The 25,868-nt window shown below is 46.7% G+C and overlaps 1 protein-coding gene across 2 annotated transcripts in view; it reads right to left on the bottom strand.

Annotated features, from left to right (window-relative positions):
* Window positions 1–25,868, bottom strand: part of ERG (ETS transcription factor ERG) — a 315,726-nt gene that overhangs the window by 234,556 nt on the left and 55,302 nt on the right. For both annotated transcript variants that reach the window (XM_043875442.1, XM_043875441.1), the window contains exon 2: window positions 1,444–1,546. The gene's annotated coding sequence lies outside the window, so the exon portion shown is untranslated. The remainder of the gene's footprint in view (window positions 1–1,443; window positions 1,547–25,868) is intronic.

Below are 25,868 nucleotides of genomic sequence, written 5' to 3'. Positions count from 1 at the left end.
GTGCTGAAATTCTCCACGTTTATTTTTATTTTTTTGTATAGGTTAATGAAGGCAAAGACTCAATCCCTGTGTGGGCCTCTCAAAATGAGGTTGCAATTGAATTCAGGTAAAATAACTGCTAACCAAACCTGGTAATAGGACAAAAAAATATAGCTAGCATAAAAGCACATTCAAGAAGGTATTATATTGATTTGCATCCCTTCAGTAACAGATACAGTGTTTTATTACTTAGTTTCTGTTCTTATCACAATTCTTCAAAAGCATTGTTTCCTATAATTTTATACTATATAATACCACCTGTTAAAATAGTACTTAAGGAACTTGGAAATATATTCAATATTAAAACTATCTATTGAATAAAACAGTTCAGTAGAATACGTATTTATAATATATTCTTCTAGAATTGCAATGGGCTTCTCAGGTGGCACAGTGGTAAAGAATCTGCCTGCCAATGCAGGAGGCATAAGAGACTCGGGTTCAATCCCCGGGTCGGGAAAATGCCCTGGAGGAGGAAATGGCAACCCACTCCAGCATTCTTGCCTGGAGAATCCCATGGACAGAGGAGCCTGGTGGGCTACAGTCCACTGACTCCTTGCAAGGAGTCGAATACAACTTAACAAGTAAAAAACAACACAGTTGCCATATCACTTTATTGGGAAATTGTTCTACTCTGACGAACTTTTTCTTCCAAAGTATCCTGCTCCTTTAAAAATAGATTTCTCAAATCAATACTGCAATTATCCTTTAATTAAAAATAAATTAAAAAATAGATTTCTCATTTTTGCTTATTACACTGATGCCACTGGAAACTCAGAAACACAAAGTCTCCTGTGTATATAGGTGGATAATCCTAAAATAAAGTTTTACATAATTATTCAGAAAATAGGAACTGAGCAGAGAATCACATAAATTATCAGCCCAAGAAAGAACCCTTCTACCTCCTCGCTCAACGTAAGAATTGCTGCTTATCTTCACCGTGTACTTTGCCATGAAGGGATCCTCATGAACCAACAATTTCCATGTCAAAAAATAGCTTGAATAAAGAAAGAGGGCAAGCAAAAACTTTTTAAAAAGCACAGCTCTGTAGACACTATTCTTGGCTCTTTGTTTCTTCTGGATGGAGCAGAAGAAAGCAGAAGGTAGTGGAGAAAGGAGGAGTTGTGAGGACTACAGAACTTCCAAAGTGGTGACTTTAAGAACTCCCCAGTGTGGAAGGCAGGAGCAGGTGGGACTGGGTCAAGGGCATTTTATGTGGTGGGTGGAGGGGGGAGGAGAATCTAGGGAACCAACCTAGGTTCCTCAAAGTACATTAAAGGACCCCAGAAAAGGTCTTTGGAGGTTTGGGACCCCCAAATACCAAATACTGAAAATACAAAATCTTTACATTCACATTTTTCTAAAGACTCTAGAAAGGCAGGACTTTTCTGGGGCTTTTTGTTTTACCTTGAATCGCCCTCGGCTCCCCCATCCTTTTCCTCTATGAGTCATTTGTCTTGCTTTTGGTCAACACGGCTTCTTCTTGGACCTTCAAAGATCTTGGAACAACCTGAAAGAGTATTTCAATATAGTAAACTTTGGGTTTTTTCCCCAAATACTAAAACCAAGGATCAACTGTACATTTAGTGACAAAACCTACTGCTAAAATATTATTTTACAGTGTCTTAAAAGAGGGATGAACTTAAAATTCTTTCTTCTAAAAAAAAAGTAAGGGGGCAGAGTTGGGGCAGCATTTCTCCAAATAAAGTTCAGCATCATAAAGCAAAAACTAGGAACGAGATAAAGGCCAAGCTGTAACGGACGTACTGATATCCACATATACTTTTGCAAAGAAAATATTTTGAAAATATCTTGTCCTTTTCTCCCAGCTCCCAGCTTTAGTAATAATAGTTTCCCCAGATGAGTATTTCAGCACTGCTCTCTGCTCCAAACAAAGAGTGATGGGGTTTATTCAACATCCTGAGAACCATAATTAGACAACTTTTTCAGTCACATGTGTAGATGCCACAAGGATCCGTATTTTTTGCCAGCGTTGAGCACTATTAAAAAAACTTTTAAGATGAGAGCAATACTTAAAAAAAAAAAAAGTCTTCTTAGAATATGCCTGTCAGAGCGGCTCTAAAATCCATTCTCTTATTTTTTGGAGATACAGGAATTTCTGTGCTTCTGCAACTTTCCAAGTCAAATAACCAATCCCAAAATATTTAGCACATTTAACAGGATCCTCATAACATGACGAATTGCAAATGACAGCTTTTTCAGTTGAAAATATTTTCAAATTAGAAAATGTCTTAAGTAGTGCATCAAAATCAATATTTGCAATGGGCGATATTATTTATAGATAGTTTCACAGGCCAGCCAAGCCTCCCACTCCACCCCAGAGGCTCCCAGCCAGCTCCACCTGGAGGCTTGGGCCTGTGCATTGACACAGTTGGGCAAATGGCCCAACTGGTGGGGCAAAGGGTTTGGTAGGACACGGAAAATGCAAATTCTTGGGGGAAAATTGGGAAAATTAGGATACAAAACCATACATAGAGAGTCTGATTCCAATATTATATTAGTGTTGGAGAAGACTCTTGAGAGTCCCTTGGACTGCAAGGAGATCCAACCAGTCCATCCTAAAGGAGATCAGTCCTGGGTGTTCACTGGAGGGACTGATGCTGAAGCTGAAATTCCAATACGTTGGCCACCTGATGCGAAGAGCTGACTCATTGGAAAAGACCCTGATGCTGGGAGGGATTGAAGGCAGGAGGAGAAGAGGAGGACAGAGGATGAGATGGCTGGATGGCATCACCAACTCAGTGGACATGGGTTTGGGTAAACTCTAGGAGTTGGCGATGGACAGGGAGGCCTGGCGTGCTGTGGTTCATGGGGTCGCAAAGAGTCGGACACGACTGAGCGACTGAACTGAACTGAACTGAACTCCAATATTATATAAAAAGAAAATAAAATGAGTGAAATGCACGAGGGGGAAAGAGGTACAAACGAACTTAATGACAAAACAGAGGTAGAGTCACAGATGTAGAAAACAAGCCTATGTTTACAGGGGATGAGGGGTGGGGAGGATACACTGGGAGATTGGGACTGACACATACACATATGTCTACTACATAAAGCAGAAAACTAATAAGAACCTGCTGCCTAGCACAGCGAACTCTATTCAATACTCTGCAATGCCCTATATAGGAAAATAATCTAAAAAAAAGAAAGAGTGGATATACGTCTATGCATCACTGACTCACTTTACTGTACAGCAGAAAGTGACCCTGTAAATCAACTATACCCCCCCCCAAAAAAAAACCAAGAGGGGAGAAAGAGCAGGAGGAAGAAGGCTCTCAGGAGGTTCAGTTCAGTTCAGTTCAGCTGCTCAGTCGTGTCCGACTCTGCAACCCTGTGGACGGCAGCATGCCAGGCCTCCCTGTCCATCGCCAACTCCCGGAGCTTGAAATCAAAGCCGGAAGTGGTCCTCAGCTTCCCAGTATGAACTACAGGGAGTCTTACTTTCTCCCTTCTAATCATGGCTATTTTCCAAATTTCAGAATCAAGAATACTCATCTTGATAGTCACAGAAGAGCTACATAATGGTCAGTGGATAATCCTAAACGCATCTGCAACGCGCTGTCTTCACAGTGATGGGAGAGAGCCATCTACCCATGGAGCCCAGGGCCTCCCTCCTGAGTGACAGGCTGCTCTGCAGGAAGGCGGGGGGTGGGGGGGCGGTGGCGGAGGGCGGCCTGAATTAGGCCACGCTTTGCCCGGCAGCACAGATCTTGAGTTAATTTAAGGTGTCTCCAAATCTCCTCTTTAAACCTAAAAGCCAATATTGATTATTTCTTGGTTGAATGCTTTCCATGGACAAGGGGTTAAAATAGTATTTAGTTTCCAATCACTGCAAAGGCAACACAAGTTTTAAAAGCCTGGGCTCAAATTCCCTCTACTGTGGCATCCTATAGTACACTTTGGTGCCCAAACCTCTTCTCTGCCAAAAGAAACACTTGATTTCCGACAGAATATTGGTGGGCTCGACTTAAAGACAAGAGCAAAGGCCAGAGACGATTCTCTGTGCAATGGGTATTTTTCAATTAGCATGATAATGTTGTTAAAATCTCATCCACCCAGAGGGCACTTTATCTGACAACGTAAATTACCCGTAAGCCAGCTGAGCAGCCTCCAAGGATCCAAAAAGATGTCACGAAGTCTGGGGAGAGAGAGGCTTTGCCAGAGAAAGGCACGCTACCAGCCGCGTGAGGTTAACAGCCGGCCCAATCAAAGCAGAAACGTCAGACAATTATGCAAACCAGACTCAGGAACTCAAAAAACATAGCCATTTGAGAACTCTGCTATGAGAGCAAACTGCTCGAGCCAGCTGAACAGAGCCCCTGGTCCCACAGAGAGCAGACGACAAGAGACATGGCGCCCAACCATGTCAAGGGCAAGTGGCTGGAACCCCAGTACCTCCCAGAAGGGGTGAGCCCGGCGTCCTGCACAGTGACAGGTAGAGGAACACACGTGATCGTGATCGGTGGAAAAGTCTCCTCGGAAGTGGTCATGGCTGAGCATCTCAAGGGCACAGTTTAATCTGCAAAGCAGTCACGGGGCACAGAGAGACCCAGGCTTGGGGCCAGCTTGGTTCTGACCGCCAGGAGCCAGCTTGGTTCTGACCGCCAGCAGCCAGCAGACGGCCCGTCTGCAATGGACAGCGTTTGTGGCCATGCCATGCAGACAGACACAAGCACCTCGTGTTCAGAGAAGTGCAACCTTCTCATTCCCCAAACACGCTGGACCAGAGGTCACTTCCTACGCACAGAGATTTTCCTGGCCACCTGTGTCAGCAACAGTGAAGGCATCACAAGCTTAACCTCTGGGAAGATGGACAACCAGCTGTCCCAGAGAGTTGCCTTCTCGCCAGAAAAAACCCTGAACCTTGATTGAACAACAGCCGTCACTGGTGAGAAGGCACCATGCCCACCAGCAACACCAAGGACGGTGACGGTGAATGGTCACAGAGGACCCCATTCATCCGATTACAGCCCCGTCCCCATAGGTGAGGTTCCCAGGTGGCTCAGATGGTAAAGAATCCGCCTGCAATGCAGGAGACCCGAATTCGATCCCTGGGTCGGGAAGACCCCCTGAAGAAGGGAATGGCAGCTCTCTCCAGTATTCTTGCCTGGAGAATCCCATGGACAGAAGAGCCTGGTGGGCTACAGTCCATGGGGTCACAAAGAGTCAGACACAACTGAGCGACTAACACTTTCACTTTCCCCATAAATGGCAAGGGCAGCAGACACCGTGGCACCCGCTTCTCCTAGCAGAGGAAACCCAATGCCACTTGGGTGTGTAGCCCAACCCCCAAAACACCCTGGGGAGGGCTGACCCTGCCCCAACTTCAGGGGCAACTCCTATCGCTGGGCACCCATTCCTCTTGCCACTGGTTGACTTAAAAGGGAGCAAGTGATATCATTTGGGCCAATTCAACCCCGGGGGAAGTGACAGGAAGACTTCTGGAGAAAGTCTCCTGGCCTACAAAGAAAGGTCATCTGCAACTGTCCTGTCTGTATGACCCCTGAGCCATCTCAGGATAAAACCATACACCGTGACATCTGGGAAAAGGTGAAGGCAAACCTTGGGATTCTGCTTAGGATGCAGAAGAACAGGATGAGTCAGTTCTGAAGGCACAAGGCATCGGTGCCTGGTGTCTATGTTCAAAAGTCTCTGCTAGGAATACAGCAGTGTCGATGTCCAAAAGAACCACCTTCCTCTCCTTGATTATCTGTATGCAACTCAAACAGACAGTTTGAGGCAAGAGTACTGGAGTGGGGTGTCATTGCCTTCTCCGGAGAGGAGTACAGAAGAGGCAGCAATTCCATCTAGCATCAGGGAGTGGCGATGCCTCTTCCAAGGGGTGACATGTTATGGGCGCTTGGTATTCCGTAGGTGGGAATGGGAGGAAGGTAAGCAAGGTAGAGGAGACAGATGAGCAAAAGTATGAACGCGAAAGGGAGGAACACTGGAGAGGCTCTTCAGCTACCGAGCACAGTTCAGAGATGTTGAGTGACTTAATTAAGAAATTACATTGGTGTGTGTCTCTTTCCACGATCTAAGCTCAAGCTGCCCTTCAAATCCATTCATTCATTCAAGTCCTCCATCCATCCATCCATCCATCCATCCATCCACCATCCATTATGCATCATCCATCCATTTATCAACATACACTAAGTCAATTTCCTCCAAGTTCAGTCACTGAACTAAGCACTCACTAGAGGTGGGCTTTGCCGTGAGTTCAGGGCCGAGTGGGAAACACAGGGGTGTAAAGGCACAATCACAAACACCAGCACCCCCAACACCTTATTTGACCCTCCAGCTGCAGAAAAACTCCCACAAGGGAGCTATGCAGGCGGGATCCAATTGAGCACAGCATCTGAACTACTTGAGAGACTGATGGATGGGAGCTGGACAGCCAAGCACAGGGGCAGGAGCAGTCAGAGAATTAGGAGAATGTCAGAAAAGGTCCCGGCCCTGGATGCCAAGGAAGGACCTTCAGTGAGGCAGAAACAGTTCACATCATCCATCTGCAGAAAGCTGAGTAAAAATGAGCAAGTCAATCAACCAACCACTCAAGTTGAATAAACGGTACTAGATGTGGCAAGTCAACAACCTCTGGGTGACCTCCAACAATGTGGCCAGTTTCCAAAGGTTCACTAGTGGAATGTTGCAAGGATATGTGAAGGTCAACACAGGCTATTCAGGAAAGACGCTGATGGACAGGGAGAAAACGGGAGAGTGTTCAAGGGAAGAAGCACCACTGTGTTCACCAATTCAACATTTGTTGCATGCCTACTGCGTGTGAGAAATAGCCAGCAGCCAGGGTTGGTCCCATGGTTCAGACCCCGAGCTTCCACTACAGGGGGCGAGGGTTCAGTCCCTGGCTGGTGAACTGAGATCCCTCATGCCACACATCATGGTCAAAAAATCTAATACAGTAAAATAATCATTAGAAAAAAAAGAAACGGCCAACAGCTAGAGTGCACAAGACTCAGTCCTGCCCTAGATTAGATGACAGTCTAATTAGAAGAAGGTTTATCTCGTTTGTCTGGCTGGTTTGTTAAGGATGAGAAAAGGGGGTGTATTTACAGGTAGGATGGAGGAAAAGGCATAAAAGCAGGAGCCTGGCAGGTTACAGTCCTTGCGGGTGGCAAAAGAGTCAGGCACACTCAGCAACTGAGCATGCACACACACACACACGAAGTAACTATTCCTATCGCAGGCAAATTCAGAAAACTAACAGAATTCCCAGGTGCAGAGCTGAACAGAGACATAGACGATCCTTCCAGCAAGTCTGCAGGCACCACCAGCCTTGGTGCACCAGAAGCCCAGCAGAGATGGAGGGTCCTGACGCTTCTGGGAAGTCACGAGGTGACGGCAAGGAAATCTGTGAAGATCAGCCAGACAGCTGCTCTGCCGGCAGCTGAGCCCCTGCGACCCGTCCCTGTGGGCAGGGCAGACACTCGGGACATGGGGCTGCAGCGCTCGCAAAAGCGGCAGCGCTCTCAAACGGCGTCTGCATCCTCTCTGCTGCTTCCTGAACCCGCCCGGTGTCCACATCGTTTGCTGTTGTTGCTTAATTGCTCAGTCGTGCCCAGCTCCTTGTGACCCCATGGACTGTAGCCCACTCGCTCCTCTGTCCGTGGCATTCTCCAGGCAAGAATACTGGAGTGGGTTGCTGTTCCTTTCTCCAGGGCATCTTCCCAACCCAGGGACTGAGCCCAGGCATCCCTCACTGCAGGCAAATTCTTTACTCTCTGAGCCACCAGGGAAGCCTGTAGTATATATACATATACCTGTCAATTCCAATCTCCCATTTCATCCCACACCTGCCTCTTCTTGGTTTTTTTTTTTTTTTAAGTTATTATTCCTGAGAGGAGAACACAACAAATCTAGACAGTAATGTTCCTTTGGAGCCCGTGATATTCTAGAAGGAGTCAACACTGGGTCTTTCTCTCCCCTAGGCCCTGTCATGGGCACCTGAGAGCTTCCAGCTGATCAAGCTGACTGCGGAGAGGGAGCAGAGGCCATCCCTCCCGCCGGGACGAAACACACGGCCCCCAGACAGCTCCACGGCCCCTCGGCCTGGGGGCCATGGTCGGCCTTGAGGTCCCCAGGAAAAATGAGGCATCTGAAGGAAAACAGGCTAGATTGGAAAGGCGGGTGACATCAAGAAGAGGAAAAACAACTATAAATACTACTTCTCCCCCGTTTCACACTGAGCCTTCTGTTAAAGGAAACACATTTAACAGAGTTGGGTTTTTTTTTTTCCCCCCTAAGCTCAACTGGAAAAACATAAATATTTAGTCATTTCATAACGGCAGACAACTGACAAGCGGGCCACAGATTAAAGGAACATGATGTATTTCTAAGAAAGTCCATCAAACAAAATATATCTTTGGAAACAGAATCCCGAAGTCTGTTTTAGAAGCAAATTTTGGCCTTCAAAATGAATTTTGTCTTGATGTAATCACAAGGTCACATCTTAAGAGATAGCAAGTGTATCAATAGCCATCTTTGTGAACAATGAGGTCTGTTTCACATTTTTATTTCATGATTTGTTTGTGTCATATTTTTAAACACTGGGCAGAAAAAAAAAAATTAGAACATTATTAACATATAACTGGGCTTCCCTGGTGGCTCAGAGGCAAAGAATCTGCTTGTCAATTTAGGAGACATGGGTTTGATCCCTGGGTCAGGAAGATCCCCTGGAAAAAGAAATGGCAATCCACTCCAGTATTTTTTTTTTTCCCACTCCAGTATTCTTGCCTGGGAAATCCCATGGACAGAGGAGTCTGGCAGGCTACAGTCCATGGGGTCACAAAAAGTCGGATACTACTTATAGCAGCTAAATAACAACAGTGCATAACTACTTTAGAGGTAGCATATAAAATAACTAATTGCCAAGTTAATTGCTATTGTAATTACCATCTCAGTATCATAAATGAGAAATGTGAACTTCCTGAGTGGCAAGAGGATTTGTAACAGAGCAAAGGGAAAGTAAATTACATTAATAGAGAGATTACATGTAAGAGACCCAAAGGACATTACAGAGCAACATTTTCAAATGAAATCCCTATCAGCACCCTCAGATGTCATTATTTTGAATAGAGTTTAAAGAGACAGATCAGGAGAGTGAGAAGTTTTCCTAAGAAAAATCAACTTGATAAAGGCAGAAAGAAAAAAACACTGAGACTTTCTCATAATGCAGATAATTCATTACACTATCTGTCTTTACTGCTCCGCCGTTAAAAAACAAACAGATCGCCAAACACTTAAAGAGTACCAAGCGGGAATCTTTCCTTGTGCTCTGTAAGAGGGAGGAAATTCAAAGAACCCTGAGCTCGTCCTGAAGGTTGGTTTATACCCCGCTGGCTTGGCTGAGACATCCTGGCTCCCAGGTGATGGCATTTTCACCACCAGGAGCACGGAAGCCAGCTTTTCCGTTTCTGCTTGACTTTTGACTCATTTAAGAGAACTGCATTCAAATTGCCTCATGTGTACTGGACACACTTTGGAAAGAAAGATCGTTAAATCTTCTTATGTATTTAAGCAGAAATTGTGAGCCTCACCACAAATGCCCTGCGCTGACACTCAGGACGTGAGGTTTGTAACACGCCTCTGACTGCAGAGAGGTGCACTCCCCCACCCCAGATCCCTCCAGGAAATCCAGCATCAGCGAGCCCTGCAGTTCCGTCCAGTTCAGTCCCTCAGTCGTGTCCGACTCTTTGTGACCTCATGGACCGCAGCATGCCAGGCCTCCCTGTCCATCGCCAACGCCCAGAGCTTGCTCAAACCCATGTCCATCGAGTCGGTGATGCCATCCAACCATCTCCTCCTGTCGTCCCCTTCTCCTCCCACCTTCAATCTTTCCCAGCACCAGGGTCTTTTCCAATGAGTCAGCTCTTCACATCAGGTGGCCAAAGTATTGGAGTTTCAGCTGCAACATCAGTCCTTCCAATGAACACCCAGGACTGATCTCCTTCAGGATGGACTGGTTGGATATCCTTGCAGTCCAAGGGGACTCTTGAGAGTCTTCTCCAACACCACAGTTCACAAGCATCAGTTCTTCAGTAAGTGCGAACTGAGGACATCACGCAGAGAGCCATGCGCAGGGGTGAGGCCAGAAAGCAGTTCCTCGGTGTGTCCCTCACGCCTTGAGGGAGAGTTACTCAGCCTGTGGCCTCATGTTTTATGATACAGAATAAAGGGCAATGCGTGTGTGTATTAGTTGCTCAGTCCTGTCTGACTCTTTGCGACCCCCATGGACTGTAGCCCACCAGGCTCCTCGGTCCATCGATTACTCCAGGCAAGAATACTGGAGTGGGTTGTCATTCCCTTCTCCAGGGGAACTTCCTGACCCAGGGATTGAACCTGGGTCTCCCGCAGGGCAGGCAGATTCTTCTTCACTGTCTGAGTCATCAGGAAGGCCCAGAGGGCAACATAGCAACTAAGATAAGAGCACTGGGACAGCTCAGGGATGAGGAAGAGACAGCTTCAGCTTTGGGTAGTCGGATTTACATTAGATGATGAAAAACAGGAAGAATGTACATAGACCTGAAGGAGGAGGGCAGTCTAGGCAGCTCGAGTAAGTGATACAGCCGTTCAAGTGGGACAAGACTGCGGAAAACATGTCTACAAAGGAGACAGAACACAGTCACTTCCACATGTGAATAAAAGCCTCTGCCAACAGCATGCTGGTGGTGGTTTAGCGACTCAGTCGTGTCCAACTCTCTGCAACCCCACAGACTGTAGCCCACCAGGCTCCTCTGACCATTGGATTCTCCAGGCAAGAATACTGGAGGGGGTTGCCATTTCCTTCTAAAGTGGATCTTCCCGACCCAGGGATTGAACCCTGGCCTCCCACATTGCCAGCGGATTCTCTACTGACTGAGCCACTAGAGAAGCCGCCAACAGCATGACAACATCTAAATCATCTTTGCCCTCCCCTGCGGCAGTCAAGGGAGAATGGTGCAATGGCACCCCACTCCAGTACTCTTGGAAAAGCCCATGGACAGAGGAGCCTGGTAGGCTGCAGTCCATGGGGTTGCTAAGAGTCGGACACGACTGAGCGACTTCTCTTTCACTTTTCACTTTCATGCATTGGAGAAGGAACTGGCAACCCACTCCTGGCAGGGCCCCCTCCTGAGAGCCATGGTCCTCTTTCGGTTAAAGTCCAGGATGAGTGTGAAAAACCAGAGACACCACTTGGCCGACAAAGGTCCATCTAGTCAAACCTATGGTTTTTCCAGGAGTCAGGTATGGATGTGAGAGCTGGACCATAGAGAAGGCTGGGTGCCGAAGAACGGATGCTTTTGAACTGTGGTGTTGGAGAAGACTCTTGACAGTCCCTTGGACTGCAAGGAGATAAAACCAGTCAATCCTAGAGGAAATCAGTCCTGAATATTCACTGGAAGGACTGATACTGAAGCTGAAGCTCCAATACTCTGGCCACTTGACATGAAGAGCCGACTCACTGGAACAGACCCTGATGCTGGGAAAGATTGAGGGCAGGAGGAGAAGGAGGCAACAGAGGATGAGACAGTTGGATGGCATCACTGACTCAATGGACATGAGTCTGAGTAAGCTCCGGGAGTTCGTGATGGACAGGGAGGCCGGGTGTGCCACAGTCCATGGGGTCACAAAGAGTCGGACACGAGTGAGCAACTGAACAACAAGAGGATGAGTGAAAAGATGTCCCTTAGGGTAGTGGTGCACAACCTTTTTGGCACCAGGGGCTGGCCTCATGGAAGACAGGTTCTCCGTGGATAGGCAGCGGGAGGCGAGTGGTTTTGTTTTCATCTACTGCTCACCTCCTGCTATGCGGCCCAATTTCTAACAGACCACGGACAGATAACCGGTCTGTGGCCTAGAGGTTGGGGACCCCTGCCTTAAAGAGCTGAAAGTTGTTTACACTGATCACTCAGAACCAACTCATACCCCAAAGGCAAAATCCACTCAGATGGACACACACAAGCCAATCTTTGCCTTAATGCCCTCCCAGTCTTCTCTGAAGACTCCCTGAGCTTACTAGACATCTCTGAAATGCTAAGTTCTGGCGATCCAGTCTCCGAATCAACATCCTAAAATCTCAGCCGGCCACTGTGGCCTTCCTGGGAAGGGTCAAGAGTGTCATTTCAGATGGGGCCAGGTCATGTGGACCCTCCCATGAGGAGTTTCCCTCACCGGTGCTTCAGACGTGCTGTGGACCCAGACGTCACACCACCCACTCTCCACCCCGTCGTGTCCATCCACTTTACCAAAAATGCATGGCAGCCAGTCAAAAACGCCTTGAGGCCCTTGCAGAGCAAAGCTGTTCAGTTCAGTCGCTCAGTCATGTCCGACTCTTTGTGACCCCTTGGACTGTAGCCTACGAAACTCCTCTGTCCATGGAATTTTTCCAGGCAAGAGTACTGGAGTGGGTTGCCATTTCCTTCTCCAGGGGATCTTCCCAACCCAGGGATCGAACCCAGGTCTCCTGCATTGCAGACAGACGCTTTACCCTCTGAGACACAGAGAACTTTCCCCTAAACAACAACAACATGAGTCTGTTGGGAGAATTAAAGGGGCTAATATATTTAAAGAACTTCCAAGAGTTCTTGTGATATAGCCAGTGCTCAGTAAACGCGAACTATTGGATTCGTTGAATAAAATGGTTTACGGAGAAGTTCCAAGAAGCTTGGAGGGAATTAGTTGTGAATTTTAAATACTCGGTCCACTGGAGTCTCCCTAATAATTACCTCTTAGAGGTCAGTTGGGCTTCCCAGGTGGCACCAGGGGTAAAGAACCCGCCTGCTGATGCAGGAGACATAAGAGACATGGGTTCGATCCCTCGGTTGGGAAGATCCCCTGGAGAAGGGCTCAGAAATCCACTCTGGTATTCTTACCTGGAGAATCCCACGGACAGAGGAGCCTGGCAGGCTACAGTCCATGGGATCGCAGAGCCGGACACGACTGAGCGACTCAGCACACTGCACAGAGGTCAGTCAAAGGTGAGTGCTTCCAGGGAGCGTGGATTATGCACCCAGGGTGTGCACTGCTGACCTCAGCTTTGCCAACTATGGGGTTCTGCAGAATGGGTTCTCGGGGAAGCAGAACTTGGTCAGAGATAAAGGTCTAGGGCAATTGATGGTGTGTGCTTTTGGAATCAGCCTTCGTGGATGCAGGGTGAGGAAGCAGGCCTGGGCGGGGAGGAAAGATGAGCTGTGAGGAAGCCCTAAGAAAGGTCTCAGGCCACCCCCGGGGGTGCTCTGCCACTGAGCCCTTCAGAGTTGGGGGGCAAGGGCAAGGGGCCAGGCCTGTAAGCCCTGTTGTGTGGTTAAGTCTTGGCTAAGCTGGCGCCCAGCTGTTTGATCAAACACCAGTCTAGGCTTCGGCTCTGTTGTGATGGCATTGTGCCGACATGGTCAACATCTACAATCACTTGACTTGAAGTACAGCAGATTACCCTCCCTAATGTGGGTGGGCCTCACCCAATCCCTTGACGGCTTTAGGAGGGAGAAAAAAAAAAAAAGACTAGGCTTAGAAGGAGGAGAGGATTCTGCCTCCAAATGTAACACAGAAACCCTGTCTGAGTGTCCCGCCTGCCAGCCTGCCCTGCAAGTTCCAGAATCAAGACTGGAACATCAGACCTAGGGATTCTTATCTTATAGACTGAAATAGGTCAGACAGACAAAGATAAATAATATGAAATGATATCACTTACATGCACAAGCACACACACTGCTCAAAACAGGTAAGCGAAGTTTCAGAAGAACCATTTGGGAAGCCTCACAGGGCCCCCCAGGCTTCAAGCAGCCAGGGTCCAGGGACTGACTTCCAGAGGAAGAATCTCTCAATAGGGGCAGCCTGGAGCCACCCAAGAGCAGACAGGCAGGAGGCCTGGTGGGGGCATGCAGAGCTGCTGGCAACGGCCTGAGCATCCTCTGCAAGGTTGGATGCCGGCCTTCAGGACCGAGTCAAACCTGAGAGAAGGCAGCTGCAGGTGTCCCGGGGTGTCCCAGGGGCGGAGAAACCAGGAGGAGGGGGTCAGGAGCAGATAAACCTGGGGGCATCACCACACCATGGAGGACTGTGGTCCCTTTAAAGCCCTGAGAATCTCCCAATTTGCCCCAAGAACTGAACCAGTGCTTCAGTTCAGTTCAGTTCAGTCGCTCAGTCGTGTCCAACTCTTTGCGACCCCATGACTGCAGCATGCCAGGCCTCCCTGTCCATCACCAACTACCAGAGTTTACTCAAACTCATGTCCATTGAGTCGGTGATGCCATCCAACCATCTCATCCTCTGTCGTCCCCTTCTCCTCCTGCCTTCAATCTTTCCCAGCATCAGGAGCTTTTCCAATGAGTCAGCTCTTTGCATCAGGTGGCCAAAGTATTGGAGTTTCAGCTTCAGCACCAGTCCTTCCAATGAACACCCAGGACTGATCTCCTTTAGGACGGACTGGTTGGATCTCCTTGCTGCCAGTGCTGAGAGCCTCACAAAGCACAGTGCCCTGGGGAGAGGGCTTCCAACAGCCCCTGGCCACCCTCCGCTCCTGCTGCGGTCCTGGAGGGCAGAGGCAGAGGGGGAGGAGGAGAGGAACAGCAGGCTTGGGACAGGGACCACCCATGGGCCCTGGACTTCCTGATTCTGAGACAGGCTGAATGTGCAAAGGATCTTTAAATGGACTGAAAGACAGGCTTGCACTGATTAGATTAATCTGAGCTTCTCAGTACTTGAGAATTAGACTGCTCCTGAGTCCCTAGAAGCACTGGGGAAAGAGACTTAGGGTGAGGAAGAGACACGCAGACTTAAACCATGAATTTGGGGGGAATAAACTTTATCCTGCAACGCCTTTCATTCAGCCCAGCACCTGTGAATCACAGGTGCCCAGCTTCTCACAGGTGTGGCTGAGGCCACAGGAGGAAAACCTTGAGCCAAACCAGGTGGGAGCAGGCACGTGAGCTAAGAGTGAGCAACAGCCCATCCGGAATGTGCAAGAAATGGGGAGACAGAAAGACACGGAATCAGGGGGCGGTGGGGGCTGAGCTTGGGCACAGGAACAAAACCCATCGATGGACCCCTGGATAAACACCAAGAGGCAGAAGGATCTAGAGGGGCTCAGGCTGGTGACAGACCCATGCTCCAAGCCCCACCCCTCCACCCAGCCCGAGCTTTGGCTCACCTGCGACTGCAAAGCAATGAGTGGAAACACCTGACGGGAAGAACAGCTGTGCGCTGAAGTCCTGACCACACACAGTCAGAAGCACCTGCCTGGTACGGAACAGGGGCCGGAAGAGACATCCCGCTCCTCCCACCCTGAGGCTTAGAGAAAAACAAACACCATATGATATCACTGGGACGCAGAGTCTAAAAATGACACAAACGAACTTGTTTATAAAACAGAGACTCAGAGACATAGAAAACAAACTTAGGGTCACCATAGGGAAAATGGCGCGGGAGGATAATTTGGGAATTTGGGATTAACAGACACACACTACTGTGTATAAAATAGATAAACAAGATCCTACTGTATAGCACAGAGAATTACAATCAGTATCTTGTAATAACCTGTAATGGGATGGACCATAAAAAAGGCTGAGTGCCCAAGAATTGATGCTTGTGAATTGTGGTGCTGGAGAAGACTCTTGAGAGAGTCCCTTAGACTACAAGAAGATCCAACCAGTCCATCCTAAAGGAAATCAGTCCTGAATATTCATTGGAAGGACTGATGCTGAAGCTGAAACTCGAATACTTTGGCCACCTGATGCCAAGAGGTGACTCATTGGAAAAGACCCTGATATTGGGAAAAATTGCAGGCAAAGCGGGCAATACAGGTTGAGATCATTAGATAGCATACTGACTCAATGGAGATTAATATGAGCAAACTCCAGGAGACAGTGAAAGACAGGGAAGCCTGGCATGCCCAGTCTATTGGGTTGCAAGGGGTTGAACAGGACTTAGTGACTGAACAATAACAAACAATGGAATAGAATATGAAAAAGAAAATATACATATACATCACTTTGTTGTATACTTGAAACATTACAAATCAACTATTTCAAATCAAGTAGGATTTGAAGTAGCTCAACTGGACCTAACAGAAGATATTAAGAACAGGTGGCAAGAATACACAGAAGAACTATACAAAAATCATCTTAATAACACAGATAAGCACAATGGTGTGATCACTCATCTAGAGCCAGACATCTTGGAGTGTGAAGTCAAGCCAGCGTTAGGAAGCACCACTATGAACAAAGCTAGTGGAGGTGATGGAATTCCAGCTGAGCTATTTCAAATCCTAAAAGATGATGCTGTGAAAGTGCTGCACTCAATATGTCAGCAAATTTGGAAAACTCAGCAGTGGCCACTGGACTAGAAAAGGTCAGTTTTCACTCCAATCCCAAAGAAGGGCAATGCCAAAGGATGTTCAAACTACTGCACAATTGCACTCATCTCACATGCTAGTAAAGAAATGCTCAAAATTCTCCAAGCAAGGCTTGAACAGTACATGAACCGAGAACTTCCAGATGTTCAACCTGGATTAGAAAAGGCAGAAGAAGCAGAGATCAAATTGCCAACATCAGTTGGATCATCAAAAAAGCAAGAGAGCTCCAGAAAAACATCTACTTCTGCTTCATTGACTAAACTAAAGCCTTGGATCACTACAAACTTTGGAAAATTCTTAAATAGATGGGAATACCAGACCACCTTACCTGCCTCCTGTGAAACCTGTTCATGGGTCAAGAAGCAACGGTTAGAAACCCACATGGAACAATGTACTGGTTTCAAATTGGGAAAGGAGTACGTCAACACTGTATATTGCCACCCTGCTTATAACTTATAAGCAGAGTACATCATGCGAAATGCCAGGGTGGAAGAAGTTAAGCTGGAATCAAGACTGCTGGGAGAAATATCAATAACCTCAGATATGCAGATGACACCATCCTTATGGCAGAAAGTAAAGAAGAACTAAAGAGCTTCTTGATGAAGGTGGAAAAGGAGTGAAAAAGCTGGCTTAAAACTCAACATTTCAAAAAAGAAAGACCATGGCATCCTGTTCCATTACTTCATGGCAAATAGATGGGGAAACAATGGAAACAGTGATAGACTTTATTTGATTGCACTCCAAAATAACTGCAGATGGTGACTGTAGTTATGCAATTAAAAGACACTGTTCCTTGGAAGAAAAGCAATGACCAACCTAGACAGAGAAGAGAAGACCAACACAAGAGAAAACTCTACACATGAGCATCACCAGATGGCCAACACTGAAATCAGATTGATTATATGATTTGCAGCCAAAGACGGAGAAGCTCTATACAGTCGGCCAAAACAAGACCGGGAGCTGACTGTGGCTCAGATCATGAACTCCTTATTGCCAAATTCAGACTTATATTGAAGAAAGTAGGGAAAAACATTAGACCATTCAGGTATGACCTAAATCAAATCCCTTATGATTATACAGTAGAAGTTAGAAATAGACTTAAGGGACTAGATCTGATAGACAGAGTGACTGATGAACTATGGATGGAGGTTGGAGACATTGTCAGGAGACAGGGATCAAGACCATCCCCAAGAAAAAGAAATACAAAAAACCAAAATGGCTGTCTGAGGAGGCCTTACAAAGAACTGTGAAAAGCAAAGGGAAAAAGGAAAGATATACCCATTTGAATGCAGAGTTCCAAAGGATAGCAAGGAGAGATAAAAAAGCCTTCCTCAGCAATCAATGCAAAGAAATAGAGGAAAACAATAGAATGGGAAAGACTAGAGATCTCTTCAAGAAAATTAGAGATACCAAGGGACCATTTCATGCAAAGATGGGCTCAATAAAGGACAGAAGTGATATGGACGTAACAGAAGCACAAAATATTAAGAAGAGGTGGCAAGAATACACAGAAGAACTGTACAGAAAAGATCTTCATGACCCAGAGAATCACGATGGTGTGATCACAGACCTACAGCCAGACATCCTGGAGTGTGAAGTCAAGCGGGCCTTAGGAAGCATCACTATAAACAAAACTAGTGGAGGTGATGGAATTTCAGTTGAGCTATTTCAAATCCTAAAAGACGATGCTGTGAAAGTGCTGCACTCAATATGCCAGCAAATTTGGAAAACTCAGCAGTGGCCACAGGACTGGAAAAGGTCAGTTTTCATTCCAACCCCAAAGAAAGGCAATGCCAAAGAATGCTCAAACTACCGCACAATGGCACTCATCTCACATGCTAGCAAAATAATGCTCAAAATTCTCCAAGTCAGGCTTCAGCAATACATGAACCATGAACTTCCAGATGTTCAAGCTAGTTTTAGCAAAGTCAGAGGATCCAGAGATCAAATTGCCAACATCTGCTGGATCATCAAAAAAGCAAGAAAGTTCCAGAAAAACATCTATTTCTGCTTTATTGACTATGCCAAAGCCTTTGACTGTGTGGATCACAATAAACTGTGGAAATTCTGAAAGAGATGGGAATACCAGACCACCTGACCTGCCTCTTGAGAAACCTGAATGCAGGTCAGGAAACAACAGTTAGAACTGGACATGGAACAACAGACTGGTTCCAAATAGGAAAAGGAGTACATCAAGGCTGTATATTATCACCCTGCTTATTTAACTTATATGCAGAGTACATCATGAGAAACGCTGGGCTGGAGGAAGCACAAGCTGGAATCAAGATTGCCAGGAGAAATATCAATAACCTCAGATATGCAGATGACCCTTATGGCAGAAAGTGAAGAAGAACTAAAGAGCCTCTTGATGAAAGTGAAAGAGGAGAGTGAAAAGGTTGGCTTAAAGCTCAACATTCAGAAAACTAAGATCATGGCATCCGGTCCCATTACTTCATGGTAAATAGAAGGGGAAACAGTGGAAACAGTGTCAGACTTTATTGTTTTGGGGCTCCAAAATCACTGCAGATGGTGATTGCAGCCATGAAACTAAAAGATGCTTACTCCTTGGAAGGAAAGTTATGACCAACCCAGACAGCATATTAAGAAGCAGAGACATTACTTTGCCAACAAAGATCTGTCTAGTCAAGGCTATGGTTTTTCCAGTGGTCATGTATGGATGTGAGAGTTGGACTGTACAGAAGGTTGAGCACCGAAGAATTGATGCTTTTGAACTGTGGTATTGGAGAAGACTCTTGAGAGTCCCTTGGACTGCAAGGAGATCCAACCAGTCCAGCCTAAAGGAGATCAGTCCTGGGTGTTTTATTGGAAGGACTGATGTTGAAGCTGAAGCTCCAATACTTTGACCACCTGATGTGAAGAGCTGACTCATTTGAAAAGACCCTGATCTGGGAAAGATTGAAGGCAGGAGGAGAAGGGGACGACAGAGGATGAGATAGTTGAATGGCATCACTGACTCGATGGACATGAGTTTGAGTAAACTTCGGGAGTTGGTGATGGACAGGGAGGCCGGCGTGCTGTGGTCCATGGGGTCGCAAAGAGTCAGACACGACTGAGCGACTGAATTGAACTGAACTGAACTTGCATAAAATGTTCCCTTGGTATCTCTAACTTTCTTGAAGAGATTTCTAGTCTTTTCTATTCTATTGTTTTCATCTATTTCTTTGCATTGTTCACTTAAAAAGGATTTTTTATCTCTCCTTGCTATTTTCAGGAACTCTGCATTCAGATAGGTGTATCTTTCCTTTTCTCTTTTCCCTTCGCTTCTCTTCTTTTCTCAGCTATTTGTAAGGCCTCTTCAGACAGCCATTGTGCCTTTTTGCATTTCTTTCCCTTGAAATGGATTTGATCACCGCCTCCTTCCTGTACAACATTAGGAATATCCATCTGTAGTTCTTCACGTACTCTATCTGATCTAATCCCTTGAATCTATTTGTCACTTCCACTGTACAACCATAAGGGATTTCACTCTTTATACTTCAATTTAAAAAAGTAGAAAACTTCTAAGAAATACACGAAAACTAATTAATTAATTAAAAAGTAAAAACATAAAGTTCACAGTTGGGTTTGCATGTCCCCACAGGGAAGGGTGGGTGAGACAGAAAGTGTCCCCCCAAAGACAGGACTCAGAACAGCTCCAGGGCAGTGTCCCAGGGACCCCTTCCCCACTCCACAGAAGGCAGCGCAGAATGGAGCAATGCAGGGCCCAGAGGGGGCTCTCAGTGACCCCAGCCCAGGAGGCAGCCCGTCTGGTGCCCGGCCTCTAGAACTTCATCAGTCCTCCCAGCCACCCTGCCTGCTCTTGAGAGGAGTGAAGGACAGGGATGAGAAGTTCCATTTGATTTGACCAAGAAATGCAATAATAAGAAATCTTAACAAGCATGAAATCACACTACTAGTCAAAAACAGAACTAAACAATTTAGAGACATTTCCTGTTGAAATATGCCAAGAGGTTTTAGTTTTGTTCTTTGGTTTATGTTTTAGTTTTTCCAGACAACCAAAAACTAACATTGAGTATCTTCTATAGGTGAGACACAAGATAACAGCTTGAGACTTCAGGCAATCTTTAATCTCTGATAGAGTTCATGGAAAATGAAAGGCGACTCTCCAATTCCAATGTGTCCATGCGTCTAGTGCCACCTGGAAATCCTTGGCTCTGAGATGCCCACATTGTCACTAATATTTTTTTCCCCCATTTCTGGCTACAACAGTCAGGTCTACAGGGGAACAAGAAACAACCAGAAGCATCATCTCTACCCAAAGGACACAGGGTTCATCAGCTTGTGTTACTGAAACTGATGGATGTCCCATGATTCAGAGAGTCACTGGATTCCACAATTGGTCCTGGGATTCCCACCCCTCACGCCCCACTCCCACCGATTCAGATGACAGAGCCTAAAACACAACAACCGTATGAGGCGGAAATCCAAACTAATATTTAAGGAACGCAAGTGAAGGGAAGGCTCAGTCGTGAAGGTAATGTGGTCCCGAAAGATTTACCAAGTCTGGTAAAGCTTGAAGGAAATCAAAGCAAATCTCTAAGTTAGTTTATGGAATGATTGTACTAGTCATGCATCAGAAGAGAAAATCAGAGAGACAGACCGAGAGATGGAAAGATAGATAATAGGAAAGTAGATGGATGACTGATAAATACACAGTAGAAAGAAAGACACAGAGATAGACAGACAGACACAAACGCTAGACAGTTAGATATCCATATTGTTTTCAGTTTAAACTGCCAAAGGCTAACCAGAAAACTTGGGACGGTTACAGCAGTTGGGGGGAGATGAGAATGACGACTAAACATTGACCCCATTCCTAGCAGAGGAACTCCTCCTGCTTCTGTTCTTAGGTGACCTGACTCCCCAAGTTTCTCGCCCCCCTGACCTGCTGCCATGAGCATTCGACTCCCGCTTCTATTTTTACTGACCCTCTTATTTCGGTGAGCACTTCCAGTCACCACCTTAAGGAGAGACGGTAACAGTCTTCTTCTAGAATAATAATAGGAGCGACTTTAAAATAAATTCACAGGCATAAAAAAAAATCAAAATAAGCAGAAGTCAAAGCCTCACGAGCACCTCTGAAAAAGGAAGCTATTTCATGAAGAGTGTTTTGAACTTGGGAAGACTTTGAAGGTCTTCAGAGCCATTCTCATTGTCTTTCCTGATTGCACCGCATCCTGTTATTTGTGCTGGGCATAAACCTCCTACTTCTTGATTTCATTTCGGCCTTTAACTTTTGACACTTTCATTGTAAATGTAGGAACTTCAGGGAAAAAAAAGGAAAGCAAAACAGCTGTGCAAACATCAGACATTTGAAAATCAAACAATTTTTGATAAATATTGACTTTAAACGGGGGGGGGAGAAGTGGTGGGGACTGAAAAGGCAGCAACCCATATATTTATAGTCATTTAAATCCACCCCTATCATTAGAATGTTTCATTAAATTATCATATATTATACAAAATTATGGTCAAAAATCTTTCTGCATTCTGTCACTAGCAGCACAGAATACCACCACTGAAAATGATGCTTAATAAGACATTGATGTGTGTGGGCTTTGTCCTTTTTCTCTCAAGCCCTTTTGAAGAGTATCTTTGCACACCTCACAGGGATCTGATACTCAAGATTCAAGTCCTTTCAGCAACTGGAAGTTTCCTGAATAAAACACATGAGCCTTTCATTCCTGAAACTCTATGATCTGGTGAAAGTCCTCAGAAAATTATGATCCAGTTGGAAGGAATTTCCTCCTGAGAAGTGAAAGATAAACCACATCAAAAAAAAAAAAGGTACTGAAGCACTTTCTGTCTCTGCTGAGAACGGGTGAGCTTGGCCGTGGCCGGAGCAGGAGCCCAACTACGCTGTGGAGGCAGGGGACTCAGGTTTATTTCAGGAAGGAGCACAGGCCAGCTGACACTGAAAACCTATCCAGCCCACGACACCAGGAACATGCACTCGTGTCAAACTGAGCCAGTTCAACGGCGTTCTATTCAGTTCAGTTCAGTCGCTCAGTCGTGTCCGACTCCTTGCGACCCCATGAATCACAGCACGCCAGGCCTCCCTGTCCATCACCAACTCCCAGAGTTTACCCAAACCCATGTCCATCAAGTCGGTGATGCCATCCAACCATCTCATCCTCTCTTGTTCTCTTCTCTGCCTGCCCTCAATCTTTCCCAGCATCAGAGTCTAGCATTACACTTTTAAGTTATACACGAATTACCTAAAAAGCTTTTCTTTGAGCAGCTACCTCTGCCACGGGAAGAGATCTGAAACGTGTCCAGATCTGATCCTCCTTCACCAAAAATGCACATAAAAATGTCAGGGTCTCTAATGTCAATGTTCTCTTAACTGAACAGTTTTCAAGATTTTCAGACAAGATTGCACTAAAATAGACAAATATCAGAGCCATCTTCTGGGGCTCTCTGTTCCGGGACTTTTGAGAGGCTCCACCTGTGTGGCTTTTTCCCTGATGGCTCAGATGGTAAAGAATCTGCCTGCCATGCAGGAGACCTGGTTTCGATCCCTGGGTCGGGAAGATCTCCTGGAGAAGGGAATGGCAACCCACTCCAGGATTCTTGCCTGGAGAATCCCATCCACGGGGTTACAAAAGAGTCCAACATTTAGCATGACTTTCACTTTCACCTGTGTGAAAAGCGATGGATTTGGGGTCAGCCACTTGAAACACCCAGCTTTCTCACTGGTTTTCACTGAATCAATCAGCTATTTTGCAAGCAAAGTCACAAACACAGACATCAGTAAGATCCTCCAGTCACTAACCAGGTCCAGGGAATCTTTAACCCTGTTTTTGGATCAGGAAGTCCCCTCATGAGGTTTTCAAGCATCTTTGGAGAAACAGGGGGGAAAGTGGAAAAAGAGAAATTTTATTCATAAAGCTAAACTAAAATAATGGAGGCGTTCTCTTTGAGATAACATCCTTTTTTCCCTCCATGTTAAAATGTCCTTTAGAAATGCTGTGAAACCACACAATAGGGTTTTTTTTTTCTTGGTTTTTCCTTCCTGGTTTTTGCTTCCTTACTTGACAAAAAAAACAAATTGGAAACCCTGATTCCCTTTCTTTTTTATTTTACTAGTCCCATGTCTTACTTGTAAGTTTCCACTCTAAAATGTCTGCAACATTATGAGAGTTTTTAATCAGATACCTGCAAACATCTATCACAAAATAAACGGAAGAAAACACAAAATAAAACTACCATATACAGAATGATTACAACCTGATGTGAAGAGCTGAAACTCATTGGATAAGACCCTGATGCCGGGCAAGACTGAGGGCAGGAGAAGGGGGTGACAGAGGATGAGATGGATGGATGGCATCACCGACTCGATGGACACGAGTTTGAGCAGGACATAGCGAAGGACAGGGAAGCCTGGTGTGCTGCAGTCTATGGGGTCACAAAGAGTTAGTGACTGAACAACAACAAAAGAAAGATAATACACAAACGTGATATAAAATGCAAAAGGAAAGCAGTTGCATAAGAATGGTGTAATTGGGACAAGGTAAAACTTTTTAATTTCTTTTTAACACTCCTACAGAATAATCTTTTTTTTTTTTTTTAGCCACACCATGAGGCATGTAGGATCTTAGTTCCCCAACCAGGTATTCCCCCAGCCACAAAAGCAAAGCTTCCGGGGAAGGAATGAGAACTGAAATGTTCTGACATATGGGCTCCACGTTCAGATCCTGGCGGGGTGAGGGATACAGCTTCAAAGCTGCTGGCAGCTCCCAAACAGGCCTCCTTCTTTCACAGGACAAAGGTCACAACTCAAAAGCAGCCAGTCCTCGCTTCGGGGACTCCCTTCTGCACCAGGCTGACCTGCATCTCCACCTTCCACCTTCCCCATCCCTGTCTTAAACCCGATCCCCGCGGTCAGTGTGAGCGCCGGCGGGAGGGGGCTGGATTCCTCGAAGTTTCCATGAAAGCACAGCATGCAGACTTAGGCAGGAGATATTGAATTGCAATTGTACTGGCGCTTCAGGACAGTGAACTTCTGATCTGAGCAATCATTCTGCTCTGCGGTGTCAGAAAGGAAACCTCAGGAATGACACCCGCCTTCCCGTGACCACACAGCAAGCGAGGAGCATCCGGGCAGCCTCTCCCAGGCCCTCAGTGGGTCCTGAGCACAAAGCAGGCATGAGCAGGGGGAGCTCCATGGAGAGGCTGAAGGGGCACGGAAGCACTTCACAAGAGGGAGAGAAGCTTCAGTGTAAGATGGCTCAAAGAAAAAGCCTCACGCACCGTTCCCCATGGAAGGAGGAGCCTGGAGGGCTAGAGTCCACGGGGTCGCAAAGAGTCAGACACGACGGAAGAAACTCAGCACACAAGCACGCGCCGTTCCCCACTGCGCTGCCCCCAAAAGCTCCTCTTGCCCAAGAACCACCGAGACAACAGAAGGTGGGACACAGACGTGAAACCTCTCGCCCCCCGCCAGCGGCTGAGACCCCCAAAACATCAGCTTCATCCTCGCTTCCTCTTGCACCCAAGCCACAACCCCAAAGTGACCCACCCGCCTTCCCCCACCCCACCCCCAACTGCCAGGGAAACCACTGCGTGTCAAAGCACTATCATTTCTCATCTGGATTATTCCCAGAGCTTCCCGTGTTTCCCGCTTCAAGCCAGAAACTTACTGTCCACAGAGCAACCAGCATGATCTCGTAAAAACACACATGAGTGTATGTCACTCCCGTCGCTCAAAACCCTCCAGGCAGGGCTCCCATCTCACCCAGATTAGAAAAACAAAGACTCACGTCCTTACGGCGGCCGGTCAGCATCCTGCATCCGCAGCCATCCTCCTCGCGTCTCTGACCTCACCTCCCCTCCTTCCCAGCCTTCCGTTCCCCCCACACTGGCCTCCTCGCTACTCCTTAGACTCACCCGGCACGGTCCCTCCCTCCGTCTGGAATATTCCTCGCCGGGTGGTTGATGCTGACCCCCACCCCTCCTGCAGGCCAGTCACTCCAACATCACTCCTTCCATTGCTGGTCGCTGCATTGAAACACACGTTACCATGCGTTCAATAGAGAGCGGTGGGAATCCATTGAATGATGCGGGGGACCAAAGCCTGTGCTCTGTGACCACCTAGAGGAGTGGGATGGGGAGGGAGGTGGCAGGGAGGTTCAACAGGGAGGGGGCATAGGTGTACCTCTGACTGCTTCCTGGCGGCTCAGACGGTAAAGAATCTGCCTGCAACATGGGAGACCCGGGTTCGATCCCTGGGTCAGGAAGATCCCCTGGGGAAGGGAATGGGTACCCACTCCAGTATTCTTGCCTGGGAAATCCCATGGACGGAGGAGCCTGGTGGGCTACAGTCTGTCTGGTCACAAAGAGTCAGACACAACTGAAGCGACTGACATTTACACGGGTACATATGGCTGATGCATGTTGATCGTGGCAGAAACCATCATAATACTGTCGCCGTTTAGTCGCT

This window comes from Cervus elaphus, chromosome 19 (assembly GCF_910594005.1).
Source record: "Cervus elaphus chromosome 19, mCerEla1.1, whole genome shotgun sequence".
Lineage (NCBI taxonomy): Eukaryota > Metazoa > Chordata > Mammalia > Artiodactyla > Cervidae > Cervus > Cervus elaphus.
This window is presented reverse-complemented; position numbering and strand designations above follow the sequence as displayed.